This window comes from Chelon labrosus (genome assembly GCF_963514085.1).
Source record: "Chelon labrosus genome assembly, chromosome: 10".
NCBI lineage: Eukaryota > Metazoa > Chordata > Actinopteri > Mugiliformes > Mugilidae > Chelon > Chelon labrosus.
In genome coordinates, this window is record NC_140360.1 from 5,948,571 (window position 1) to 5,959,093 (window position 10,523).

The 10,523-nt window shown below is 38.0% G+C and overlaps 1 protein-coding gene across 1 annotated transcript in view; it reads right to left on the reverse strand.

Annotated features, from left to right (window-relative positions):
• Window positions 1-10,273, reverse strand: part of LOC311494403 (tumor necrosis factor receptor superfamily member 14-like) — a 40,375-nt gene extending 30,102 nt beyond the window's left edge. The window contains exon 1 of the mRNA XM_084553433.1: window positions 9,857-10,273. The gene's annotated coding sequence lies outside the window, so the exon portion shown is untranslated. The remainder of the gene's footprint in view (window positions 1-9,856) is intronic.
• Window positions 10,274-10,523: the final 250 nt, after the last annotated feature.

A 10,523-nucleotide genomic window follows, 5' to 3' on the forward strand; every position in this document is an offset into this window, starting at 1 on the left:
TTTGTATGTTCATATTATTCTTCATTGTTCTTCATGATACTGTCTCATTGTTGTCTAGATGTTTTCTGATTGGACGTCATTTCCTGTTTCTACTCCGCTGTGTCCGTGCACGAGGTTTAAACCGTGTTGGAAAGAATGGAGGACAAGATGGCATTAATAGAGGAGTATTGTGATAGAGGACGTACATATAATGTCATTCATGATAAGCTCAACCCATCATGACATTAACATGTCCCTCTGAACCCTGAAACCACGGTTGAAGGAGTTAGGACTGAAGAGACGGTCCAACTAGAAGAGTCATAATATCAGAGCTGCACAAATGTTTGGCTGCAGAACTATGTGGTCCAATCAGAAACAAGAAGTGTTGTTCCTACCCTTTCCATAATCTGAAATGTCAGTGTTTTGAAAACAAATGTTGCTGCGTTTTGACCTTCAGGGCCGTAGTTAGTATGGACAGCTCTGTCCTTCACTTGTGTTGTTGTCCTTTGGTCGACTACATAACCCTGGTCGTATCAGGGCTGTCAAGTTAATTAGTAATCTATGAATAGATGCTCTGCTTGAATCAACCAAACAGAAAACAGTATTTCTCATTGCCAGGTGAAATAGCAGCGCCGCAGCCACACCTTCCACAAATACTGGCAAATGCACTTCATCTCTTATTATTTATTTATTTATTATTTACAATAGCTGCTTATTAAAGTCGAGGAACTATGCAGGATATTTGCTTTATGGATAATTCTTATCTTAATTAAACAGCATTGGACAGTTATGGTTAGATGTAGCTATTTAAAAAGGCTTAGATTAATATAGTTTCTGTTTTTAACTGCCATGTAGCTGTACAAACAGGTATACTGTCTGCTATGTTCAGGTTGAATCTCCTAGAAACACAGGAGCTAATGAATGCAGACAATAACCAGTGATGTTCAAGGGAACACTTCTGTCCAAATGTCTTTTTTTCTAGTTTATTTGGTTTAAAGGATTTGACCTTTATTAGATTAATGTGCTAATACATTGTTAGTATCAAAAAAAGCCCTGGTAGTATGAAGGAGAAGACAAACCACAGTAGTGGAAAACAGAGAGACAGTGTTTAGAGTTTAAACAGGTTAATAAGTTGAATCCTACTTGATGAGTCATACCTAATACAGGTGTCTAAGCATGAGGAACTTACCGACGACGACCGACGTAGGAACCAACTGGCAAAAAATAAAACGTAGAAACCAAAATCCATAAAGCAAGAAAAACAAAATGAAACAACACCATGAACAGTCAAAACCAAAGTGAAAGAGAAAGTCTCTGTCCCATTTGTTACGTAATCCGTCAGCCGCAGATAAAATTCCTGAACCAATTAGGTTAAAGATTCACTTCTTCTTCCTCAATCAGAAATCAGTCAGAAAAAAAAAAAGAAAAAAAAAAAAGGTGGTGACGGTGAAGCTGGGACTAGTAAAGTGAACGTAGAGCAAGGTAAAAAACAGCGCAGTCAACGTTTACCAGCCTTGTAGCGTAACGTACGTAGCTCTAATGTTAACGTCCATTAGCTTGTATAAAAGCCTGATACAGCACGTTATCTTCGACAGAAACAGTTGAGTTTGGTAGCTCCGTCAGAGAGGATGAGACAGAGAGGAGAGGGATCCAGCTGCAGTCAGGTGACAGAGAGAGTGATGCGGGAGAGGCCCGCTGTCCCGGAGCGGAGGGGCGGAGTAAGGAGAGTCACGGAGTCATTCATCTAAGATTATCTCGTCCCGGGTCCAGGCAAGACTGTCAGCTGGCCTGATCGCAGTAAACAAGTGGTTAAACTCACTGGTGTTCATTATGTGACTGATATAGGATATGATGACACTTTGCGTTTTTATTCAGTTTGGTTGTTTTTGATTAGACAGCTATTCAAACATATGTTGCACACTTTTTTTTCTTCTTTTTTTTTATTTGCAGTTCTTGCTTTTTTAAATATTATTATGCTAGTATTTTAATTTCTCTAACTTGTTCTTTTATGGGGTGTGTGTGTATGTGTGTGTGTGTGGAGGGGGGACCACACTTTAAAAACACTTGCCCTCTTTTCTCTGCCATTGGTTGCGATGTCTGAAATACGGACTGAGAGGACAAGGCATATGCTGTAAGGACTTTGCCCCAAGCCAAGAGATGTTCCAGCGCTTCAATAGTCGCATGTACTCTGTGAGTGGAGCATCAGAGAGCAGGGAGACGGATGCAGATGAAGACAGTGTAGATGGATTTTAATCAAGGTAAACACTGTTACTGTATCTTTTTTATTAGTGCCAGGATATGATGATGATAATCCTCAAAGTACTGTAATATTTAATGGGATTTAGGGAATCCTAGGTATTATGGTTGAAGTATAATTTCACCTTATCCCTCACTAGAAAATCTTTTCTTTCTGCAGCACAAGCTCTGGCCTCTACACGTGAAGGAAACAGCAGTGGAGGAATGGAGATAAACCTGAAGAATTCCCCAAAGACATCAGACAAGACCATGTTCTACAGAGACTGAAACTACCTACTCTGTACCCGTCCTGTGGCGTCTTAAGCTCATATGCCACTTTGACATTTGACTTTGATTGGCCCTCTTTGGGTCACCACACATTCCTCTGTAAAACTAAAACATCTTTAATGTTTCAGGATATTTAAGATATTTTCAGATATTTCATAGGTTCAGTTCAGACAAATTGTTATGTTGTTAAATATGTTTAATATGCACCTTGGTACCTGAAGCAACTTGAAAGCTAAGGGTGGTGTTATTCTTCATATATATGAGGCTAAAGTGTTATGAGTCTAAAGAAAAATGTTTTAGACTGAGCTCATCCTCACCTGTTCAAATGGTTTTGACTGGCATAGTTTTTACACCAGTTTAGTTTAAGTCTTTTCTAACTCACTCATCTGTTTGTCACTTTATTGCTGCTCACTAAGATTTTCTGTAATTTCTCCTGTTTCTGGGTTGTAGTTATTTAAAAATTGGGGTCTTCTGCAGTCCCTGCAATAATAAATAAAGAATTTGTGAATTCAGGATGATATTGATTTGTGTGTGCACATTGTAATTATCAGAGGTTTTCTGTGTATATAATGTACTTGGCACATCAGTCTGTGTTTAATGTCTCATCTGTTTTCTAATGTTAAATAATGTTAAAAGGTGGTTTAACTCCCTCTTCTCGTTGTTGTCCTGGTTCTCAGGGGGGAGAAAAATAAATAAACTGTGTACCGTGGGTACAGTTTTGAATCAATCTGTCCACATGGATGTAAATTGACAATCTGTACCCACAGTTTAAAATCCGTCCTCACAGATTTTAAACTGTTAGTACAGATTAATTATTTTTCTCTCCCCGGATCCTAGAGGGCCTCTGTAGAAAAAGTCACTTTTTTTCAGAGGCCTGTTTGCTTATTTGTCTCGCAAGATCTGTCAACACTGCTGAAAATGATTTGTTCCAATATCTATGCATTTACAGCTGTGTCTGTGGTTTTTGGCTCTTTCAGATCTTCCAGTTCCATTCCTTTGCCCTCATGGTAAGATGATCAAAATCTGTCTCATGCATCAGAGCTGCATTTTCCTTCCTTGTTCCTGCTCGGAGTATTGCAGAAACAAATGACTGAATGCAGTTCCCCTTCATTGTTCATTAAAGCCTGCTTCCTGTTGCCAAAAATTCACTGCTGACATGATCATGTGCTTTTCCAAACTCAAAAAAACCTAAAGGTTGAACCACTTTGATGCTGATGGCATGTTTCTGCCTTTCCTGTCGTCTTTCATTTCGCCTATAAAACCAGAGTGTCAGCTCAACAGTCCTTGTCCATGTTTACTTCCCCTCCCTCTCTCCTTTTATCCCAGATCAGCTGACGTTTGCTTCTAAAGCAAATTTAGTCTTGTGAGCTGTATTTGAAAGCCAACTTTCAAGAGCAGGCTTGTCTTTATAACAGTAAATGCATGTTAGCCAACAGCTCACCCTTTCATAGCCTCTGTTTAATGTTTTCACTTGAAAAAAAAAGCCACTTTTTATTGCATTTTATCTTTGTTATGTTTCCTTTTATAAGCAGAAACAATAATGCTGACAACCAACAAAGAAGAACTCAGGGAAGATGGGAAGCAGTCAAAAAAAATTAACCATTGTTAAATGAAAAGGTAAACAACAAATGTAGGTTTGAAAAATGTGGGGGGGAGAGGGAACTGTGGGGAATGTACCAAACAAAATAAATAAAGTACAATAAAATAGGGCCGAGCTCAAGCTATCCATGGGGAAAGAAAAAGAAAACAAAAGGCCTGACTGTCTTATTTACAAAATCATCTGAAATTAATAAAAATACATCAGTGGCAGCAACCCATAACCTAGGGCGGTAATGGTTTCTTTCTACATGTGTGAATGTACAGGGTACCCCAGTTTTACCTCAGTCCTACCTCCCCACCACAAACCTTCCTAGACAAAAAAAGCAAAGTAAGCAAGAGCAAAACAAAGAGAGAAGCTTTCTGATTGGCTGATTGGCTGGAGGATGAGCAAATCCACAACTCTTCTGGAGCTCACAGGTGGCAGCCAATCTTCCACTTCTCACCTGCAGGACAAGGGGAGGAGAGAAACACACGTACAAGTCTATACACGTAACAAGTTTCTTCTCACTTTTGATCAGCAAGTCAACTGTGACTTTCCAGATCATAATGCAAAAGGAGTTTGTGTGCTAATTTGTCTTTGTGTGATTAAACAGGAATAGTGAGAGGAGAAACTCCCTAAAGCCTTTCAGCCATGGCCTTTGTCCCTGCTTTGAATAGCAAGGTACTTTGAAGCGCTCCCCTAAAAAAGACAATTGAAAGCCAAATAAGTCGCAGCTGGCAATGTAAATGCTGTTAGTGTCATGTCAAGATGGAACCTGTTCCCTCATTAGAGAGAACTGAGTTCAGTTTTTTCAGTTTGCCTTTTGTTCAGGATGAGCAGGGAGGTAACAGTCGCTGCAGTGAATAGTTTTTTCACGTACTTTAGTGATAAACATGTGATAAACGATCTCAGCTGACTAGGAAGGCAATCATGAGCTTGAAGACAGACCCACCCTGATTGCACATAACATACAACACCCAGCAATTTAGTTAGTGCTGCAATGTAAGTACTTTAGTGAGAAAAACATCCAGAATATAACTTCTGAGGAATTATCCACTTCTTCCAATGATGTAGCTCCTCTTTTTACAAGCTATTTGGTAACTGTGTCTGTCTACGGTTTTGGTGCTGAGTAGGGTACTGTGGGATGCAGAGTTTATTTTCTGATAATGGTCACCTGCTGAGGCACAAACAATACTGTGAGACTTTTAGGCCTGGAAAACATGAGTTTGGGGCAGTTTTTATGAAGCCTAGGAGGCTAAAGACAATGTAGGCTACAGTGAAAGTAAATCAGACTTTTTAAAATGACATAATTTTGTTCATTGCCAGTGTTATGTCAATGCACCTGCGTGAATGAAAAGAAAAACTGAAGTGAAAGAAAAAGACTGTCGTATTTCACTGAGGACACGTATTCGCTGACCATAAAACTCATTAACCAGAAGGTCAAAGGTTCACTTCTTCTTCTTCCTGATTTACAGTCCGAGGACTAATCACAAACACTCAATTCAATTCAATTTCAATTCAATTTTATTTATATAGCGTCAACAATACAAATCGTCTCAAGACGCTTTACAAAAACCCGGCCTGAAACCCCCAGAGCAAGCATGAAGGCAACGGTGGCAAGGAAAAACTCCCTTTTAACAGGAAGAAACCTTGAGCAGAACCCAGCTCATATGGAGGGACCCATCTGCCTAAGGCCAGCCGGGTACAGACAGGAGAAAGAGAGAAGAGAACAGCAAAGAGAGAAGAGAAGAGAACAGCAAGATAAACATACATCTGTCATAGATACACATATCTGACTAAAGTGTACATGTGGAATCTTATGATACAAACTGATGATGTTACATGACAGTTTGAAAATGTAAGAGGAATCATAGGCAGGTTGGAGAATTGTTCATTCAGGTAGGAGTGGATAACTCAGACTGGACTTCACTCCAGTCAGTGAATCTAAATAAGAAGTTAAATAAAGCAATTCATTCATTCATCTTCTATACCCGTTTAGTCCTGTTAAGGGTCACGGGGGTCTGGTATACGCAATGGATTTTATTTTTTTTATTATCCTTATGTACTTTGTATATTTAATCGTCATGGTAACACAAGTGGTTTCCTGACTGTACAGTTATGACTGGCACCGACCTTGAGGTATTTTGTTACTGTGAAGTATCTTCAAATATTATTAAATGTATTTATAACTAAGGTTTAAGTCTCTACACTGGTGTAAAATCACAGAAGCAGTGTTCTATATTGAACTGAATTAATGCTTTATTGTCATTATACATCAGTACAACAAAATAGTATGCTACATCTGAACAGAACAAAAAAAAAAAAATACTTTCCGTTCACACAGCCACCAGTATCTACAATCATACAAACATTCACTCATTCATTCTTTCTTTTTGTGTAATGTCTTGTCATCTGGAGGGTCACGGGGGTCTCAGCTGTCATCAGGTGAGAGGCTCAGTACACCCTTGACCACCCTTCATTCTTCTTCTACACTCCTTAGTGCACTGCTCGTAGTGTACCTTTTGTTTTCATTTAAAGAAATGAAGGAAAAAAAAAACAGAATTCCTTAGATAATTTAATTCCTTGGATAAACCCAGTGCTGTGATCTGTAGTAAGAAATAAACATACCTCTCTGTAGTTGTCTGCATTTCTGTTTCTGTCTATAATTGAACAAAACCAGTGAAAAACATAATTACCAGCACTGTCATGACTCAGCAGAAAACATTATCATCCATCACAGATGTGACAAAACATAAACAAGAAGAACATTTTCCTGCTATAAATGAAACCTACCTGTTGAAGATATTTTCTTTCTGTAGATGTAGCACAATACTACTGCTACTATTAGAATGACTAAAAAAAACACAACACCAATGATGATGGCCACAATAACTCCAACATTTGAAGTTTGTTCTCCACATACAGAATCAGTTGACGTAGTTCCTGGTGTTATCAGATGAAGGTTTATTGATTCACATCTGGAATAACAGAGACGTGTTTTACATGAAGATGTACAGAAAGAAAATAAGACATCCAATGTGTCTCCATGTGTGATGTGAAGATTTACTTACTGTGTGTGTTGGAGACAAGATGTTAATGTTCCATCTGAAAATGTTCCATCACTGCAGTCAGAGCACACAGTGTCTGAGGAGGCTGAGCCTGCACAGACACAAATTATATGGAAGATGAAACTAGTTCAGTCTACAGATCAAAGATTAAAGTGTTATATATAGATATAGACTGCTTCACAATATGACAAACAGGGTACTACTACCCCCCAGAGGACAAGCGGTTACAGAAAATGAATGAATGTTTTAGTTGTGTTCTACAACTGTCCTAGTCTCAGTATTTTCTCCTTCCTCAAACTATCAAACTACAGTTGATAAATAATAAATATTAAAGGACAACTGAGCAAAGTCCACCTTGTCTATATCAAGAAAGACCTTTATTAGAATTTTGGTGCTCTTTACTCCCATCTAGTGGTCAGAAATCATCATGTGCAGCTTTAATGAGCAAACTGTCACAAAGATCAGTTTCCTTAAACTCTGTTCTCATTTAAAACTAGAAAACCAACCTTTTTCCTTGATGTATTGTCCTGGATGACAGACCGTGCGTTTCTGTGCTGCTGCACATTGGTCCTTTGTTAAGTCAATACAGAAGAATCCCTCAAGTGGTTCACAAACTGTATCTGATGCTGGTGTACATGACCTCTTTACCTTCAGACCAGAACCTATCAACACATATGGAAGTTACAAAACATGCAGAAACAGAGCTCCTATTGTGTTTAATCTGTTTCTGATTTAAAGATACCTTCAGTGGTTAGAACAACTTTAGAAAATGTGACACAATAGTCTCTTCAGTTTATGAATTAATAGGAAACATCTGCATAAATGAACTTGTCTGATGTGGATTTGATTTAAAATTTAACAGTTGAAAAAAAGAAAAACATTTCTACTGATAAATAAATAATATTAACAGAAATGTACCTGCATCACAGTTGGTGCATGGGAAGCACTCCCTAAGTCCAGTACCTTTATCCATATAAGTTCCATTCAAACAGGGCAGACATGACGTACTTCTGAACTCTGTGCAATCTATTTTAACTCTGTGTCCTTTTGAGAAGAAAACCAGTGATTATAGTTCAAGAAATCTTTAATTCAGTTAAAATGCAACATTCAGGGTAAGGCTCCGTGCTGCATGCTAAGCAAAACTATTTTTATTGTTTACCAACTGTTTTCACTTGTGATAATAGAATAATTCAGTAAATTCAGTTGGATCTTACCAGGCGGACACATTGGGCAGCATTCATTCCCTATCTGATACTCTGCGTGATGACATGTGAGGGTTTGACAGCACAAGACTTTCATCACAATTATCTGTGAAATTAAAAAAAAACACAAAAATGATCATCTCCCATGTTTCTTTGATCTGTCCATCTCTCCCCTTCAACATCAACAGCAACATCTTTTCTTAACAATAAAACCAGTCTGGATCATGATTGGGCTTGCACAAACAACCAATAAAGGCATTCTTTATGTGAGGACAGTCTCTTCTTAACACAACGTAAAACTGTGACTAATTTCTAGTGTGAGTTTTCTATATAACACACAGTGTTACTGAATGTACAGACTGGTTGAACTCTGCTCTACAGCATATCTCATCAGAGGGTAACTAGAGAACATACAGTTGACTTTGAGTTGTTGGATGCATGTGAGATGTAAACAGGACTTCAAGAACAACCCCACTGCTTCTATCCCACTAATAGAAAGAATCTCCCAGGATTAGGAGGATTAGAGGAGGAGCATTAGGATTTATTATCCTGTGATTTTCTGCGGTAAAGAATTTTACCAGAAAAGCTGAAGTTCTCCAAGATGTTCTTCTTGAAGTCTTATTATGTGGCAGGTAAAACTTTTCTTGAACTGAAGACATCTCAATGAGATTTGGGATGAGGTGAGTTTGAACATCCAAGACATAAGAACAGCATCTGTAAGAAAAATTAAAGGTTTTAAAAACTGCATTTTCCAGCAGGAATCCTGGTTATACATTGTAGTTACAGTTACATATATCAATAACAGTGTACATTCACTATACAGTTGAGTTTCAGTTTATAGATTTCACTAAAAGTTTGGACACTACAGAACAGTATTCCTCAGTACCTTCTAGTTCATAGTCATAGCTGCTTTCTGCTAAATGCACAATAAACAAAAGTTGAATCCTAAAGTAGGAGGAAGTAGTTGGCTTACCCACCAAAAATGAGAAAAAACAAACAGAAATATTAAATTAACCAGTAACCAAAAAAAATAACTGTTTTTTCTGTGCTTACAAAACCCTTAGAAAGTCAGGCCTTTAAAGATGGATAGATAGATATGGGGCAGCCATCTTAATTAAAAAACAAACAAAAGAAACATATAAGATACATGGTTTGAGTTTATAGCAGTGTGACATATTATTGTTTCTCAAACCGATGTTCCTTCTTAAACTGGTTGTGTTATTGTTGTAAATAAAGTTAAAACGACGTTTGTCTGAGAGCTAATAACTTATAACATAAAATGGAGGCATTACTTTCGTTTTAGCGTTCCTCGTTTATATTGTAGTACCTTTAAGGTTTAACTCTTTTGTTCGACAACACAACCTTGGTAGTATCATATGAAGGGACACGACATACTAGAAAACAGAGTAATAGTGTTTACAGCACACACAGGACGTGAACAGCTAAAGTTTGCTTAAAATATAAAAGGTGCGTCACAATCAGTACAGGTCCCATGTCCAACTTACCGACGACAAACGCAGGAACCTATTGACAAAAAACAACAACGTAGAAAAAAAAAACGTAGTAATCAACTGCCTTACACAGTTATCTTACTCTTATTCCTCTAGTAGTTTTCTTTTTCTTTTTTTATGTTTCTCTGTCTTCTGCCAGGTGAGCGCATGCTCAGGTGCAGGTGACTGTGCCAGTGTTAGATCTCACGAGACAAATAAGCAACTGGACTGTGAAAGCAAGCCCAAAACAAGCGACTTGTTTCTACTGTATGCACGATTTTACAATCCGTGGGGACGGATTTTAAACTGTGGGTACAGACTGTCAATTTACATCCATGTGGACAGATTGGTAAACTGTGCGCAGTTTTGCAAAACTGTACCCACGGTACACAGTTTATTTATTTTTCTCCCCTTGAACTTCAGGACAATGACCACAAGAGGGAGTTAAACCACCTTTTAACATTATTTAACATTAGAAAACAGATGGTGTTCGTGTTGGGGTTTCTTCGACACTGATGTATATTATATATACAGTAAACCTCTGATAATTAAAATGTGCACCCACAAATGAATATCATTCTGAATTCACACAGTATTTATTATTGCAGGGACTGCAGAAGATCCCATTTATAAATAACTACAACCCAGAAACAGGAGAAATTACAGATAATCTTAGTGTGCA